The 18,577-nt window shown below is 44.9% G+C and overlaps 1 protein-coding gene across 2 annotated transcripts in view; it reads left to right on the top strand.

The window, feature by feature from the left end:
• The window catches only part of RAB3C (RAB3C, member RAS oncogene family), a 348,243-nt gene that overhangs the window by 181,701 nt on the left and 147,965 nt on the right, over positions 1–18,577 (top strand). The window lies entirely within an intron of this gene.

Genomic DNA, 18,577 nt, shown 5'->3' with positions numbered 1-18,577 from the left:
CTAGAAATAACAAGGGCACAAATACTGAGGTGCAGTCTAGAAATAACAAGAGCACAAATACTGAGATGCCGCCTAGAAATAACAAGGGCACAAATACTGAAGTGCCGCCTAGAAATAAGAAGGGCACAAATACTGAGGTGCCGCCTAGAAATAAGAAGGGCACAAATACTGAGGTGCCGCCTAGAAATAACAAGGGCACAAATACTGAGGTGCCGCCTAGAAATAACAAGGGCACAAATACTGAGGTGCCGCCTAGAAATAACAAGGGCACAAATACTGAGGTGCCGCCTAGAAATAACAAGGGCACAAATACTGAGGTGCAGTCTAGAAATAACAAGGGCACAAATACTGAGGTGCCGCCTAGAAATAACAAGAGCACAAATACTGAGATGCCGCCTAGAAATAACAAGGGCACAAATACTGAGATGCAGTCTAGAAATAACAAGGGCACAAATACTGAGGTGCAGCCTAGAAATAACAAGGGCACAAATACTGAAGTGCCGCCTAGAAATAAGAAGGGCACAAATACTGAGGTGCAGCCTAGAAATAAGAAGGGCACAAATACTGAGGTGCCGCCTAGAAATAACAAGGGCACAAATACTGAGGTGCCGCCTAGAAATAACAAGAGCACAAATACTGAGGTGCCGCCTAGAAATAACAAGGGCACAAATACTGAGGTGCAGCCTAGAAATAACAAGGGCACAAATACTGAGGTGCCGCCTAGAAATAACAAGGGCACAAATACTGAGGTGCAGCCTTGAAATAACAAGGGCACAAATACTGAGGTGCAGCCTAGAAATAACAAGGGCACAAATACTGAGGTGCAGCCTAGAAATAACAAGGGCACAAATACTGAGGTGCCGCCTAGAAATAACAAGGGCACAAATACTGAGGTGCCGCCTAGAAATAACAAGGGCACAAATTCTGAGTTGCAGCTTAGAAATAACAAGGGCACAAATACTGAGGTGCCGCCTAGAAATAACAAGGGCACAAATACTGAGGTGCCGCCTAGAAATAACAAGGGCACAAATACTGAGGTGCCGCCTAGAAATAACAAGGGCACAAATACTGAGGTGCCGCCTAGAAATAACAAGGGCACAAATACTGAGATGCAGTCTAGAAATAACAAGGGCACAAATACTGAGGTGCAGTCTAGAAATAACAAGGGCACAAATACTGAGGTGCCGCCTAGAAATAACAAGGGCACAAATACTGAGATGCCGCCTAGAAATAACAAGGGCACAAATACTGAGGTGCAGTCTAGAAATAACAAGGGCACAAATACTGAGATGCAGTCTAGAAATAACAAGGGCACAAATACTGAGGTGCCGCCTAGAAATAACAAGGGCACAAATACTGAGGTGCCGCCTAGAAATAACAAGGGCACAAATACTGAGGTGCCGCCTAGAAATAACAAGGGCACAAATACTGAGGTGCAGCCTAGAAATAACAAGGGCACAAATACTGAGGTGCAGCCTAGAAATAACAAGGGCACAAATACTGAGGTGCAGCCTAGAAATAACAAGGGCACAAATACTGAGGTGTCGCCTAGAAATAACAAGGGCACAAATACTGAGGTGCCGCCTAGAAATAACAAGGGCACAAATACTGAGGTGCAGCCTAGAAATAACAAGGGCACAAATACTGAGGTGCAGCCTAGAAATAACAAGGGCACAAATACTGAGGTGCAGCCTAGAAATAACAAGGGCACAAATACTGAGGTGCAGCCTAGAAATAACAAGGGCACAAATACTGAGGTGCAGCCTAGAAATAACAAGGGCACAAATACTGAGATGCAGTCTAGAAATAACAGGGGCACAAATACTGAGATGCCGCCTAGAAATAACAAGGGCACAAATACTGAGATGCAGCCTAGAAATAATAGGGGCACAAATACTGAGGTGCAGCCTAGAAATAACAAGGGCACAAAAACTGAGATGCCGCCTAGAAATAACAAGGGCACAAATACTGAGGTGCCGCCTAGAAATAACAAGGGCACAAATACTGAGGTGCCGCCTAGAAATAACAGGGGCACAAATACTGAGGTGCAGCCTAGAAATAACAAGGGCACAAATACTGAGGTGCAGCCTAGAAATAACAAGGGCACAAATACTGAGGTGCCGCCTAGAAATAACAAGGTCACAAATACTGAGGTGCCGCCTAGAAATAACAGGGGCACAAATACTGAGGTGCAGTCTAGAAATAACAAGGGCACAAATACTGAGGTGCAGCCTAGAAATAACAAGGGCACAAATACTGAGGTGCAGTCTAGAAAAATAACAAGGGCACAAATACTGAGGTGCAGTCTAGAAATATCAAGGGCACAAATACTGAGGTGCCGCCTAGAAATAACAAGGGCACAAATACTGAGGTGCCGCCTAGAAATAACAAGGGCACAAATACTGAGGTGCAGCCTAGAAATAACAAGGGCACAAATACTGAGGTGCCGCCTAGAAATAACAAGGGCACAAATACTGAGGTGCCGCCTAGAAATAACAAGGGCACAAATACTGAGGTGCCGCCTAGAAATAACAAGGGCACAAATACTGAGGTGCAGTCTAGAAATAACAAGGGCACAAATACTGAGGTGCCGCCTAGAAATAACAAGAGCACAAATACTGAGGTGCAGCCTAGAAATAACAAGGGCACAAATACTGAGGTGCCGCCTAGAAATAACAAGGGCACAAATACTGAGATGCACTCTAGAAATAACAGGGGCACAAATACTGAGGTGCAGTCTAGAAATAACAAGGGCACAAATACTGAGGTGCCACCTAGAAATAACAAGGGCACAAATACTGAGGTGCAGCCTAGAAATAACAAGGGCACAAATACTGAAGTGCCGCCTAGAAATAACAAGGGCACAAATACTGAGGTGCAGCCTAGAAATAACAAGGGCACAAATACTGAGATGCAGCCTAGAAATAACAAGGGCACAAATACTGAAGTGCCGCCTAGAAATAACAAGGGCACAAATACTGAGGTGCCGCCTAGAAATAACAAGGGCACAAATACTGAGGTGCCACCTAGAAATAACAAGGGCACAAATACTGAGGTGCAGCCTAGAAATATCAAGGGCACAAATACTGAGGTGCCGCCTAGAAATAACAAGGGCACAAATACTGAGGTGCCGCCTAGAAATAACAAGGGCACAAATACTGAGGTGCCGCCTAGAAATAACAAGGGCACAAATACTGAGGTGCCGCCTAGAAATAACAAGGGCACAAATACTGAGATGCAGTCTAGAAATAACAAGGGCACAAATACTGAGGTGCAGTCTAGAAATAACAAGGGCACAAATACTGAGGTGCCGCCTAGAAATAACAAGGGCACAAATACTGAGATGCCGCCTAGAAATAACAAGGGCACAAATACTGAGGTGCAGTCTAGAAATAACAAGGGCACAAATACTGAGATGCAGTCTAGAAATAACAAGGGCACAAATACTGAGGTGCCGCCTAGAAATAACAAGGGCACAAATACTGAGGTGCCGCCTAGAAATAACAAGGGCACAAATACTGAGGTGCCGCCTAGAAATAACAAGGGCACAAATACTGAGGTGCAGCCTAGAAATAACAAGGGCACAAATACTGAGGTGCAGCCTAGAAATAACAAGGGCACAAATACTGAGGTGCAGCCTAGAAATAACAAGGGCACAAATACTGAGGTGTCGCCTAGAAATAACAAGGGCACAAATACTGAGGTGCCGCCTAGAAATAACAAGGGCACAAATACTGATGTGCAGCCTAGAAATAACAAGGGCACAAATACTGAGGTGCAGCCTAGAAATAACAAGGGCACAAATACTGAGGTGCAGCCTAGAAATAACAAGGGCACAAATACTGAGGTGCAGCCTAGAAATAACAAGGGCACAAATACTGAGGTGCAGCCTAGAAATAACAAGGGCACAAATACTGAGATGCAGTCTAGAAATAACAGGGGCACAAATACTGAGATGCCGCCTAGAAATAACAAGGGCACAAATACTGAGGTGCAGTCTAGAAATAACAGGGGCACAAATACTGAGGTGCCGCCTAGAAATAACAGGGGCACAAATACTGAGGTGCCGCTTAGAAATAACAAGGGCACAAATACTGAGGTGCCGCCTAGAAATAACAAGGGCACAAATACTGAGGTGCCGCCTAGAAATAACAAGGGCACAAATACTGAGGTGCAGCCTAGAAATAACAAGGGCACAAATACTGAGGTGCCGCCTAGAAATAACAAGGGCACAAATACTGAGGTGCAGCCTAGAAATAACAAGGGCACAAATACTGAGGTGCCGCCTAGAAATAACAAGGGCACAAATACTGAGATGCAGTCTAGAAATAACAAGGGCACAAATACTGAGGTGCAGCCTAGAAATAACATGGGCACAAATACTAAAGTGCCGCCTAGAAATAACAAGGGCACAAATACTGAGGTGCAGCCTAGAAATAAGAAGGGCACAAATACTGAGGTGCCGCCTAGAAATAACAAGGGCACAAATACTGAGGTGCCGCCTAGAAATAACAAGAGCACAAATACTGAGGTGCCACCTAGAAATAACAAGGGCACAAATACTGAGGTGCAGCCTAGAAATAACAAGGGCACAAATACTGAGGTGCCGCCTAGAAATAACAAGGGCACAAATACTGAGGTGCAGCCTAGAAATAACAAGGGCACAAATACTGAGGTGCAGCCTAGAAATAACAAGGGCACAAATACTGAGGTGCAGCCTAGAAATAACAAGGGCACAAATACTGAGGTGCCGCCTAGAAATAACAAGGGCACAAATACTGAGGTGCCGCCTAGAAATAACAAGGGCACACATTCTGAGTTGCAGCTTAGAAATAACAAGGGCACAAATACTGAGGTGCAGCCTAGAAATAACAAGGGCACAAATACTGAGGTGCCGCCTACAAATAACAAGGGCACAAATACTGAGGTGCCGCCTAGAAATAACAAGGGCACAAATACTGAGGTGCCGCCTAGAAATAACAAGGGCACAAATACTGAGGTGCAGTCTAGAAATAACAAGGGCACAAATACTGAGGTGCCGCCTAGAAATAACAAGAGCACAAATACTGAGGTGCAGCCTAGAAATAACAAGGGCACAAATACTGAGGTGCCGCCTAGAAATAACAAGGGCACAAATACTGAGATGCAGTCTAGAAATAACAGGGGCACAAATACTGAGGTGCAGTCTAGAAATAAGAAGGGCACAAATACTGAGGTGCCACCTAGAAATAACAAGGGCACAAATACTGAGGTGCAGCCTAGAAATAACAAGGGCACAAATACTGAGGTGCCGCCTAGAAATAACAAGGGCACAAATACTGAGAAGCAGCCTAGAAATAACAAGGGCACAAATACTGAGATGCAGCCTAGAAATAACAAGGGCACAAATACTGAAGTGCCGCCTAGAAATAACAAGGGCACAAATACTGAGGTGCCGCCTAGAAATAACAAGGGCACAAATACTGAGGTGCCACCTAGAAATAACAAGGGCACAAATACTGAGGTGCAGCCTAGAAATAACAAGGGCACAAATACTGAGGTGCCGCCTAGAAATAACAAGGGCACAAATACTGAGGTGCAGCCTAGAAATAACAAGGGCACAAATACTGAGGTGCCGCCTAGAAATAACAAGGGCACAAATACTGAGGTGCCGCCTAGAAATAACAAGGACACAAATACTGAGGTGCCGCCTAGAAATAACAAGGGCACAAATACTGAGGTGCAGCCTAGAAATAACAAGGGCACAAATACTGAGGTGCCGCCTAGAAATAACAAGGGCACAAATACTGAGGTGCAGTCTAGAAATAACAAGGGCACAAATACTGAGGTGCCGCCTAGAAATAACAAGAGCACAAATACTGAGATGCCGCCTAGAAATAACAAGGGCACAAATACTGAGATGCAGTCTAGAAATAACAAGGGCACAAATACTGAGGTGCAGCCTAGAAATAACAAGGGCACAAATACTGAAGTGCCGCCTAGAAATAAGAAGGGCACAAATACTGAGGTGCAGCCTAGAAATAAGAAGGGCACAAATACTGAGGTGCCGCCTAGAAATAACAAGGGCACAAATACTGAGGTGCCGCCTAGAAATAACAAGAGCACAAATACTGAGGTGCCGCCTAGAAATAACAAGGGCACAAATACTGAGGTGCAGCCTAGAAATAACAAGGGCACAAATACTGAGGTGCCGCCTAGAAATAACAAGGGCACAAATACTGAGGTGCAGCCTTGAAATAACAAGGGCACAAATACTGAGGTGCAGCCTAGAAATAACAAGGGCACAAATACTGAGGTGCAGCCTAGAAATAACAAGGGCACAAATACTGAGGTGCCGCCTAGAAATAACAAGGGCACAAATACTGAGGTGCCGCCTAGAAATAACAAGGGCACAAATTCTGAGTTGCAGCTTAGAAATAACAAGGGCACAAATACTGAGGTGCCGCCTAGAAATAACAAGGGCACAAATACTGAGGTGCCGCCTAGAAATAACAAGGGCACAAATACTGAGGTGCCGCCTAGAAATAACAAGGGCACAAATACTGAGGTGCCGCCTAGAAATAACAAGGGCACAAATACTGAGGTGCAGCCTAGAAATAACAAGGGCACAAATACTGAGGTGCAGCCTAGAAATAACAAGGGCACAAATACTGAGGTGCAGCCTAGAAATAACAAGGGCACAAATACTGAGGTGCAGCCTAGAAATAACAAGGGCACAAATACTGAGATGCAGTCTAGAAATAACAGGGGCACAAATACTGAGATGCCGCCTAGAAATAACAAGGGCACAAATACTGAGGTGCAGTCTAGAAATAACAGGGGCACAAATACTGAGGTGCCGCCTAGAAATAACAGGGGCACAAATACTGAGGTGCCGCCTAGAAATAACAAGGGCACAAATACTGAGGTGCCGCCTAGAAATAACAAGGGCACAAATACTGAGGTGCCGCCTAGAAATAACAAGGGCACAAATACTGAGGTGCAGCCTAGAAATAACAAGGGCACAAATACTGAGGTGCCGCCTAGAAATAACAAGGGCACAAATACTGAGGTGCAGCCTAGAAATAACAAGGGCACAAATACTGAGGTGCCGCCTAGAAATAACAAGGGCACAAATACTGAGATGCAGTCTAGAAATAACAAGGGCACAAATACTGAGGTGCAGCCTAGAAATAACATGGGCACAAATACTAAAGTGCCGCCTAGAAATAACAAGGGCACAAATACTGAGGTGCAGCCTAGAAATAACAAGGGCACAAATACTGAGGTGCCGCCTAGAAATAACAAGGGCACAAATACTGAGGTGCCGCCTAGAAATAACAAGAGCACAAATACTGAGGTGCCACCTAGAAATAACAAGGGCACAAATACTGAGGTGCAGCCTAGAAATAACAAGGGCACAAATACTGAGGTGCCCCTAGAAATAACAAGGGCACAAATACTGAGGTGCAGCCTAGAAATAACAAGGGCACAAATACTGAGGTGCAGCCTAGAAATAACAAGGGCACAAATACTGAGGTGCAGCCTAGAAATAACAAGGGCACAAATACTGAGGTGCCGCCTAGAAATAACAAGGGCACAAATACTGAGGTGCCGCCTAGAAATAACAAGGGCACACATTCTGAGTTGCAGCTTAGAAATAACAAGGGCACAAATACTGAGGTGCAGCCTAGAAATAACAAGGGCACAAATACTGAGGTGCCGCCTACAAATAACAAGGGCACAAATACTGAGGTGCCGCCTAGAAATAACAAGGGCACAAATACTGAGGTGCCGCCTAGAAATAACAAGGGCACAAATACTGAGGTGCAGTCTAGAAATAACAAGGGCACAAATACTGAGGTGCCGCCTAGAAATAACAAGAGCACAAATACTGAGGTGCAGCCTAGAAATAACAAGGGCACAAATACTGAGGTGCCGCCTAGAAATAACAAGGGCACAAATACTGAGATGCAGTCTAGAAATAACAGGGGCACAAATACTGAGGTGCAGTCTAGAAATAAGAAGGGCACAAATACTGAGGTGCCACCTAGAAATAACAAGGGCACAAATACTGAGGTGCAGCCTAGAAATAACAAGGGCACAAATACTGAGGTGCCGCCTAGAAATAACAAGGGCACAAATACTGAGGTGCAGCCTAGAAATAACAAGGGCACAAATACTGAGATGCAGCCTAGAAATAACAAGGGCACAAATACTGAAGTGCCGCCTAGAAATAACAAGGGCACAAATACTGAGGTGCCGCCTAGAAATAACAAGGGCACAAATACTGAGGTGCCACCTAGAAATAACAAGGGCACAAATACTGAGGTGCAGCCTAGAAATAACAAGGGCACAAATACTGAGGTGCCGCCTAGAAATAACAAGGGCACAAATACTGAGGTGCAGCCTAGAAATAACAAGGGCACAAATACTGAGGTGCCGCCTAGAAATAACAAGGGCACAAATACTGAGGTGCAGCCTAGAAATAACAAGGGCACAAATACTGAGGTGCCGCCTAGAAATAACAAGGGCACAAATACTGAGGTGCAGCCTAGAAATAACAAGGGCACAAATACTGAGGTGCCGCCTAGAAATAACAACAAATACTGAGGTGCAGTCTAGAAATAACAAGGGCACAAATACTGAGGTGCCGCCTAGAAATAACAAGAGCACAAATACTGAGATGCCGCCTAGAAATAACAAGGGCACAAATACTGAGATGCAGTCTAGAAATAACAAGGGCACAAATACTGAGGTGCAGCCTAGAAATAACAAGGGCACAAATACTGAAGTGCCGCCTAGAAATAAGAAGGGCACAAATACTGAGGTGCAGCCTAGAAATAAGAAGGGCACAAATACTGAGGTGCCGCCTAGAAATAACAAGGGCACAAATACTGAGGTGCCGCCTAGAAATAACAAGAGCACAAATACTGAGGTGCCGCCTAGAAATAACAAGGGCACAAATACTGAGGTGCAGCCTAGAAATAACAAGGGCACAAATACTGAGGTGCCGCCTAGAAATAACAAGGGCACAAATACTGAGGTGCAGCCTTGAAATAACAAGGGCACAAATACTGAGGTGCAGCCTAGAAATAACAAGGGCACAAATACTGAGGTGCAGCCTAGAAATAACAAGGGCACAAATACTGAGGTGCCGCCTAGAAATAACAAGGGCACAAATACTGAGGTGCCGCCTAGAAATAACAAGGGCACAAATTCTGAGTTGCAGCTTAGAAATAACAAGGGCACAAATACTGAGGTGCCGCCTAGAAATAACAAGGGCACAAATACTGAGGTGCCGCCTAGAAATAACAAGGGCACAAATACTGAGGTGCCGCCTAGAAATAACAAGGGCACAAATACTGAGGTGCCGCCTAGAAATAACAAGGGCACAAATACTGAGATGCAGTCTAGAAATAACAAGGGCACAAATACTGAGGTGCAGTCTAGAAATAACAAGGGCACAAATACTGAGGTGCCGCCTAGAAATAACAAGGGCACAAATACTGAGATGCCGCCTAGAAATAACAAGGGCACAAATACTGAGGTGCAGTCTAGAAATAACAAGGGCACAAATACTGAGATGCAGTCTAGAAATAACAAGGGCACAAATACTGAGGTGCCGCCTAGAAATAACAAGGGCACAAATACTGAGGTGCCGCCTAGAAATAACAAGGGCACAAATACTGAGGTGCCGCCTAGAAATAACAAGGGCACAAATACTGAGGTGCCGCCTAGAAATAACAAGAGCACAAATACTGAGGTGCCACCTAGAAATAACAAGGGCACAAATACTGAGGTGCAGCCTAGAAATAACAAGGGCACAAATACTGAGGTGCCCCCTAGAAATAACAAGGGCACAAATACTGAGGTGCAGCCTAGAAATAACAAGGGCACAAATACTGAGGTGCAGCCTAGAAATAACAAGGGCACAAATACTGAGGTGCAGCCTAGAAATAACAAGGGCACAAATACTGAGGTGCCGCCTAGAAATAACAAGGGCACAAATACTGAGGTGCCGCCTAGAAATAACAAGGGCACACATTCTGAGTTGCAGCTTAGAAATAACAAGGGCACAAATACTGAGGTGCAGCCTAGAAATAACAAGGGCACAAATACTGAGGTGCCGCCTACAAATAACAAGGGCACAAATACTGAGGTGCCGCCTAGAAATAACAAGGGCACAAATACTGAGGTGCCGCCTAGAAATAACAAGGGCACAAATACTGAGGTGCAGTCTAGAAATAACAAGGGCACAAATACTGAGGTGCCGCCTAGAAATAACAAGAGCACAAATACTGAGGTGCAGCCTAGAAATAACAAGGGCACAAATACTGAGGTGCCGCCTAGAAATAACAAGGGCACAAATACTGAGATGCAGTCTAGAAATAACAGGGGCACAAATACTGAGGTGCAGTCTAGAAATAAGAAGGGCACAAATACTGAGGTGCCACCTAGAAATAACAAGGGCACAAATACTGAGGTGCAGCCTAGAAATAACAAGGGCACAAATACTGAGGTGCCGCCTAGAAATAACAAGGGCACAAATACTGAGGTGCAGCCTAGAAATAACAAGGGCACAAATACTGAGATGCAGCCTAGAAATAACAAGGGCACAAATACTGAAGTGCCGCCTAGAAATAACAAGGGCACAAATACTGAGGTGCCGCCTAGAAATAACAAGGGCACAAATACTGAGGTGCCACCTAGAAATAACAAGGGCACAAATACTGAGGTGCAGCCTAGAAATAACAAGGGCACAAATACTGAGGTGCCGCCTAGAAATAACAAGGGCACAAATACTGAGGTGCAGCCTAGAAATAACAAGGGCACAAATACTGAGGTGCCGCCTAGAAATAACAAGGGCACAAATACTGAGGTGCAGCCTAGAAATAACAAGGGCACAAATACTGAGGTGCCGCCTAGAAATAACAAGGGCACAAATACTGAGGTGCAGCCTAGAAATAACAAGGGCACAAATACTGAGGTGCCGCCTAGAAATAACAACAAATACTGAGGTGCAGTCTAGAAATAACAAGGGCACAAATACTGAGGTGCCGCCTAGAAATAACAAGAGCACAAATACTGAGATGCCGCCTAGAAATAACAAGGGCACAAATACTGAGATGCAGTCTAGAAATAACAAGGGCACAAATACTGAGGTGCAGCCTAGAAATAACAAGGGCACAAATACTGAAGTGCCGCCTAGAAATAAGAAGGGCACAAATACTGAGGTGCAGCCTAGAAATAAGAAGGGCACAAATACTGAGGTGCCGCCTAGAAATAACAAGGGCACAAATACTGAGGTGCCGCCTAGAAATAACAAGAGCACAAATACTGAGGTGCCGCCTAGAAATAACAAGGGCACAAATACTGAGGTGCAGCCTAGAAATAACAAGGGCACAAATACTGAGGTGCCGCCTAGAAATAACAAGGGCACAAATACTGAGGTGCAGCCTTGAAATAACAAGGGCACAAATACTGAGGTGCAGCCTAGAAATAACAAGGGCACAAATACTGAGGTGCAGCCTAGAAATAACAAGGGCACAAATACTGAGGTGCCGCCTAGAAATAACAAGGGCACAAATACTGAGGTGCCGCCTAGAAATAACAAGGGCACAAATTCTGAGTTGCAGCTTAGAAATAACAAGGGCACAAATACTGAGGTGCCGCCTAGAAATAACAAGGGCACAAATACTGAGGTGCCGCCTAGAAATAACAAGGGCACAAATACTGAGGTGCCGCCTAGAAATAACAAGGGCACAAATACTGAGGTGCCGCCTAGAAATAACAAGGGCACAAATACTGAGATGCAGTCTAGAAATAACAAGGGCACAAATACTGAGGTGCAGTCTAGAAATAACAAGGGCACAAATACTGAGGTGCCGCCTAGAAATAACAAGGGCACAAATACTGAGATGCCGCCTAGAAATAACAAGGGCACAAATACTGAGGTGCAGTCTAGAAATAACAAGGGCACAAATACTGAGATGCAGTCTAGAAATAACAAGGGCACAAATACTGAGGTGCCGCCTAGAAATAACAAGGGCACAAATACTGAGGTGCCGCCTAGAAATAACAAGGGCACAAATACTGAGGTGCCGCCTAGAAATAACAAGGGCACAAATACTGAGGTGCAGCCTAGAAATAACAAGGGCACAAATACTGAGGTGCAGCCTAGAAATAACAAGGGCACAAATACTGAGGTGCAGCCTAGAAATAACAAGGGCACAAATATTGAGGTGTCGCCTAGAAATAACAAGGGCACAAATACTGAGGTGCCGCCTAGAAATAACAAGGGCACAAATACTGAGGTGCAGCCTAGAAATAACAAGGGCACAAATACTGAGGTGCAGCCTAGAAATAACAAGGGCACAAATACTGAGGTGCAGCCTAGAAATAACAAGGGCACAAATACTGAGGTGCAGCCTAGAAATAACAAGGGCACAAATACTGAGGTGCAGCCTAGAAATAACAAGGGCACAAATACTGAGATGCAGTCTAGAAATAACAGGGGCACAAATACTGAGATGCCGCCTAGAAATAACAAGGGCACAAATACTGAGATGCAGCCTAGAAATAATAGGGGCACAAATACTGAGGTGCAGCCTAGAAATAACAAGGGCACAAAAACTGAGATGCCGCCTAGAAATAACAAGGGCACAAATACTGAGGTGCCGCCTAGAAATAACAAGGGCACAAATACTGAGGTGCCGCCTAGAAATAACAGGGGCACAAATACTGAGGTGCAGCCTAGAAATAACAAGGGCACAAATACTGAGGTGCAGCCTAGAAATAACAAGGGCACAAATACTGAGGTGCCGCCTAGAAATAACAAGGGCACAAATACTGAGGTGCCGCCTAGAAATAACAGGGGCACAAATACTGAGGTGCAGTCTAGAAATAACAAGGGCACAAATACTGAGGTGCAGCCTAGAAATAACAAGGGCACAAATACTGAGGTGCAGTCTAGAAAAATAACAAGGGCACAAATACTGAGGTGCAGTCTAGAAATATCAAGGGCACAAATACTGAGGTGCCGCCTAGAAATAACAAGGGCACAAATACTGAGGTGCCGCCTAGAAATAACAAGGGCACAAATACTGAGGTGCAGCCTAGAAATAACAAGGGCACAAATACTGAGGTGCCGCCTAGAAATAACAAGGGCACAAATACTGAGGTGCCGCCTAGAAATAACAAGGGCACAAATACTGAGGTGCCGCCTAGAAATAACAAGGGCACAAATACTGAGGTGCAGTCTAGAAATAACAAGGGCACAAATACTGAGGTGCCGCCTAGAAATAACAAGAGCACAAATACTGAGGTGCAGCCTAGAAATAACAAGGGCACAAATACTGAGGTGCCGCCTAGAAATAACAAGGGCACAAATACTGAGATGCAGTCTAGAAATAACAGGGGCACAAATACTGAGGTGCAGTCTAGAAATAACAAGGGCACAAATACTGAGGTGCCACCTAGAAATAACAAGGGCACAAATACTGAGGTGCAGCCTAGAAATAACAAGGGCACAAATACTGAGGTGCCGCCTAGAAATAACAAGGGCACAAATACTGAGGTGCAGCCTAGAAATAACAAGGGCACAAATACTGAGATGCAGCCTAGAAATAACAAGGGCACAAATACTGAAGTGCCGCCTAGAAATAACAAGGGCACAGATACTGAGGTGCCGCCTAGAAATAACAAGGGCACAAATACTGAGGTGCCACCTAGAAATAACAAGGGCACAAATACTGAGGTGCAGCCTAGAAATATCAAGGGCACAAATACTGAGGTGCCGCCTAGAAATAACAAGGGCACAAATACTGAGGTGCAGCCTAGAAATAACAAGGGCACAAATACTGAGGTGCAGCCTAGAAATAACAAGGGCACAAATACTGAGGTGCAGCCTAGAAATAACAAGGGCACAAATACTGAGGTGCAGCCTAGAAATAACAAGGGCACAAATACTGAGGTGCCGCCTAGAAATAACAAGGGCACAAATACTGAGGTGCCGCCTAGAAATAACAAGGGCACAAATACTGAGTTGCAGCTTAGAAATAACAAGGGCACAAATACTGAGGTGCCGCCTAGAAATAACAAGGGCACAAATACTGAGGTGCCACCTAGAAATAACAAGGGCACAAATACTGAGGTGCCGCCTAGAAATAACAAGGGCACAAATACTGAGGTGCCGCCTAGAAATAACAAGGGCACAAATACTGAGATGCAGTCTAGAAATAACAAGGGCACAAATACTGAGGTGCAGCCTAGAAATAACAAGGGCACAAATACTGAGGTGCCGCCTAGAAATAACAAGGGCACAAATACTGAGGTGCAGCCTAGAAATAACAAGGGCACAAATACTGAGGTGCCGCCTACAAATAACAAGGGCACAAATACTGAGGTGCCGCCTAGAAATAACAAGGGCACAAATACTGAGGTGCCGCCTAGAAATAACAAGGGCACAAATACTGAGGTGCAGTCTAGAAATAACAGGGGCACAAATACTGAGGTGCCGCCTAGAAATAACAGGGGCACAAATACTGAGGTGCCGCCTAGAAATCACAAGGGCACAAATACTGAGGTGCCGCCTAGAAATAACAAGGGCACAAATACTGAGGTGCCGCCTAGAAATAACAAGGGCACAAATACTGAGGTGCAGCCTAGAAATAACAAGGGCACAAATACTGAGGTGCCGCCTAGAAATAACAAGGGCACAAATACTGAGGTGCCGCCTAGAAATAACAAGGGCACAAATACTGAGGTGCAGCCTAGAAATAACAAGGGCACAAATACTGAGGTGCCGCCTAGAAATAACAAGGGCACAAATACTGAGATGCAGTCTTGAAATAACAAGGGCACAAATACTGAGGTGCAGCCTAGAAATAACATGGGCACAAATACTAAAGTGCCGCCTAGAAATAACAAGGGCACAAATACTGAGGTGCAGCCTAGAAATAAGAAGGGCACAAATACTGAGGTGCCGCCTAGAAATAACAAGGGCACAAATACTGAGGTGCCGCCTAGAAATAACAAGGGCACAAATACTGAGGTGCCACCTAGAAATAACAAGGGCACAAATACTGAGGTGCAGCCTAGAAATAACAAGGGCACAAATACTGAGGTGCAGCCTAGAAATAAGAAGGGCACAAATACTGAGGTGCCGCCTAGAAATAACAAGGGCACAAATACTGAGGTGCCGCCTAGAAATAACAAGGGCACACATTCTGAGTTGCAGCTTAGAAATAACAAGGGCACAAATACTGAGGTGCAGCCTAGAAATAACAAGGGCACAAATACTGAGGTGCCGCCTACAAATAACAAGGGCACAAATACTGAGGTGCCGCCTAGAAATAACAAGGGCACAAATACTGAGGTGCCGCCTAGAAATAACAAGGGCACAAATACTGAGGTGCAGTCTAGAAATAACAAGGGCACAAATACTGAGGTGCCGCCTAGAAATAACAAGAGCACAAATACTGAGGTGCAGCCTAGAAATAACAAGGGCACAAATACTGAGGTGCCGCCTAGAAATAACAAGGGCACAAATACTGAGATGCAGTCTAGAAATAACAGGGGCACAAATACTGAGGTGCAGTCTAGAAATAAGAAGGGCACAAATACTGAGGTGCCACCTAGAAATAACAAGGGCACAAATACTGAGGTGCAGCCTAGAAATAACAAGGGCACAAATACTGAGGTGCCGCCTAGAAATAACAAGGGCACAAATACTGAGGTGCAGCCTAGAAATAACAAGGGCACAAATACTGAGATGCCGCCTAGAAATAACAAGGGCACAAATACTGAGGTGCAGTCTAGAAATAACAAGGGCACAAATACTGAGATGCAGTCTAGAAATAACAAGGGCACAAATACTGAGGTGCCGCCTAGAAATAACAAGGGCACAAATACTGAGATGCAGTCTAGAAATAACAAGGGCACAAATACTGAGGTGCCGCCTAGAAATAACAAGGGCACAAATACTGAGGTGCCGCCTAGAAATAACAAGGGCACAAATACTGAGGTGCAGCCTAGAAATAACAAGGGCACAAATACTGAGGTGCAGCCTAGAAATAACAAGGGCACAAATACTGAGGTGCAGCCTAGAAATAACAAGGGCACAAATACTGAGGTGTCGCCTAGAAATAACAAGGGCACAAATACTGAGGTGCCGCCTAGAAATAACAAGGGCACAAATACTGAGGTGCAGCCTAGAAATAACAAGGGCACAAATACTGAGGTGCAGCCTAGAAATAACAAGGGCACAAATACTGAGGTGCAGCCTAGAAATAACAAGGGCACAAATACTGAGGTGCAGCCTAGAAATAACAAGGGCACAAATACTGAGGTGCAGCCTAGAAATAACAAGGGCACAAATACTGAGATGCAGTCTAGAAATAACAGGGGCACAAATACTGAGATGCCGCCTAGAAATAACAAGGGCACAAATACTGAGATGCAGCCTAGAAATAATAGGGGCACAAATACTGAGGTGCAGCCTAGAAATAACAAGGGCACAAAAACTGAGATGCCGCCTAGAAATAACAAGGGCACAAATACTGAGGTGCCGCCTAGAAATAACAAGGGCACAAATACTGAGGTGCCGCCTAGAAATAACAGGGGCACAAATACTGAGGTGCAGCCTAGAAATAACAAGGGTACAAATACTGAGGTGCAGCCTAGAAATAACAAGGGCACAAATACTGAGGTGCCGCCTAGAAATAACAAGGGCACAAATACTGAGGTGCCGCCTAGAAATAACAGGGGCACAAATACTGAGGTGCAGTCTAGAAATAACAAGGGCACAAATACTGAGGTGCAGCCTAGAAATAACAAGGGCACAAATACTGAGGTGCAGTCTAGAAAAATAACAAGGGCACAAATACTGAGGTGCAGTCTAGAAATATCAAGGGCACAAATACTGAGGTGCCGCCTAGAAATAACAAGGGCACAAATACTGAGGTGCCGCCTAGAAATAACAAGGGCACAAATACTGAGGTGCAGCCTAGAAATAACAAGGGCACAAATACTGAGGTGCCGCCTAGAAATAACAAGGGCACAAATACTGAGGTGCCGCCTAGAAATAACAAGGGCACAAATACTGAGGTGCCGCCTAGAAATAACAAGGGCACAAATACTGAGGTGCAGTCTAGAAATAACAAGGGCACAAATACTGAGGTGCCGCCTAGAAATAACAAGAGCACAAATACTGAGGTGCCGCCTAGAAATAACAAGGGCACAAATACTGAGGTGCCGCCTAGAAATAACAAGGGCACAAATACTGAGATGCAGTCTAGAAATAACAGGGGCACAAATACTGAGGTGCAGTCTAGAAATAACAAGGGCACAAATACTGAGGTGCCACCTAGAAATAACAAGGGCACAAATACTGAGGTGCAGCCTAGAAATAACAAGGGCACAAATACTGAGGTGCCGCCTAGAAATAACAAGGGCACAAATACTGAGGTGCAGCCTAGAAATAACAAGGGCACAAATACTGAGATGCCGCCTAGAAATAACAAGGGCACAAATACTGAAGTGCCGCCTAGAAATAACAAGGGCACAAATACTGAGGTGCCGCCTAGAAATAACAAGGGCACAAATACTGAGGTGCCACCTAGAAATAACAAGGGCACAAATACTGAGGTGCAGCCTAGAAATATCAAGGGCACAAATACTGAGGTGCCGCCTAGAAATAACAAGGGCACAAATACTGAGGTGCAGCCTAGAAATAACAAGGGCACAAATACTGAGGTGCAGCCTAGAAATAACAAGGGCACAAATACTGAGGTGCAGCCTAGAAATAACAAGGGCACAAATACTGAGGTGCAGCCTAGAAATAACAAGGGCACAAATACTGAGGTGCCGCCTAGAAATAACAAGGGCACAAATACTGAGGTGCCGCCTAGAAATAACAAGGGCACAAATACTGAGTTGCAGCTTAGAAATAACAAGGGCACAAATACTGAGGTGCCGCCTAGAAATAACAAGGGCACAAATACTGAGGTGCCACCTAGAAATAACAAGGGCACAAATACTGAGGTGCCGCCTAGAAATAACAAGGGCACAAATACTGAGGTGCCGCCTAGAAATAACAAGGGCACAAATACTGAGATGCAGTCTAGAAATAACAAGGGCACAAATACTGAGGTGCAGCCTAGAAATAACAAGGGCACAAATACTGAGGTGCCGCCTAGAAATAACAAGGGCACAAATACTGAGGTGCAGCCTAGAAATAACAAGGGCACAAATACTGAGGTGCCGCCTACAAATAACAAGGGCACAAATACTGAGGTGCCGCCTACAAATAACAAGGGCACAAATACTGAGGTGCCGCCTAGAAATAACAAGGGCACAAATACTGAGGTGCAGTCTAGAAATAACAGGGGCACAAATACTGAGGTGCCGCCTAGAAATAACAGGGGCACAAATACTGAGGTGCCGCCTAGAAATAACAAGGGCACAAATACTGAGGTGCCGCCTAGAAATAACAAGGGCACAAATACTGAGGTGCCGCCTAGAAATAACAAGGGCACAAATACTGAGGTGCAGCCTAGAAATAACAAGGGCACAAATACTGAGGTGCCGCCTAGAA

This window comes from Taudactylus pleione, unplaced genomic scaffold (genome assembly GCF_031769625.1).
Source record: "Taudactylus pleione unplaced genomic scaffold, aTauple2 ptg000092l, whole genome shotgun sequence".
NCBI classification, from domain to species: domain Eukaryota; kingdom Metazoa; phylum Chordata; class Amphibia; order Anura; family Myobatrachidae; genus Taudactylus; species Taudactylus pleione.
This window is presented reverse-complemented; position numbering and strand designations above follow the sequence as displayed.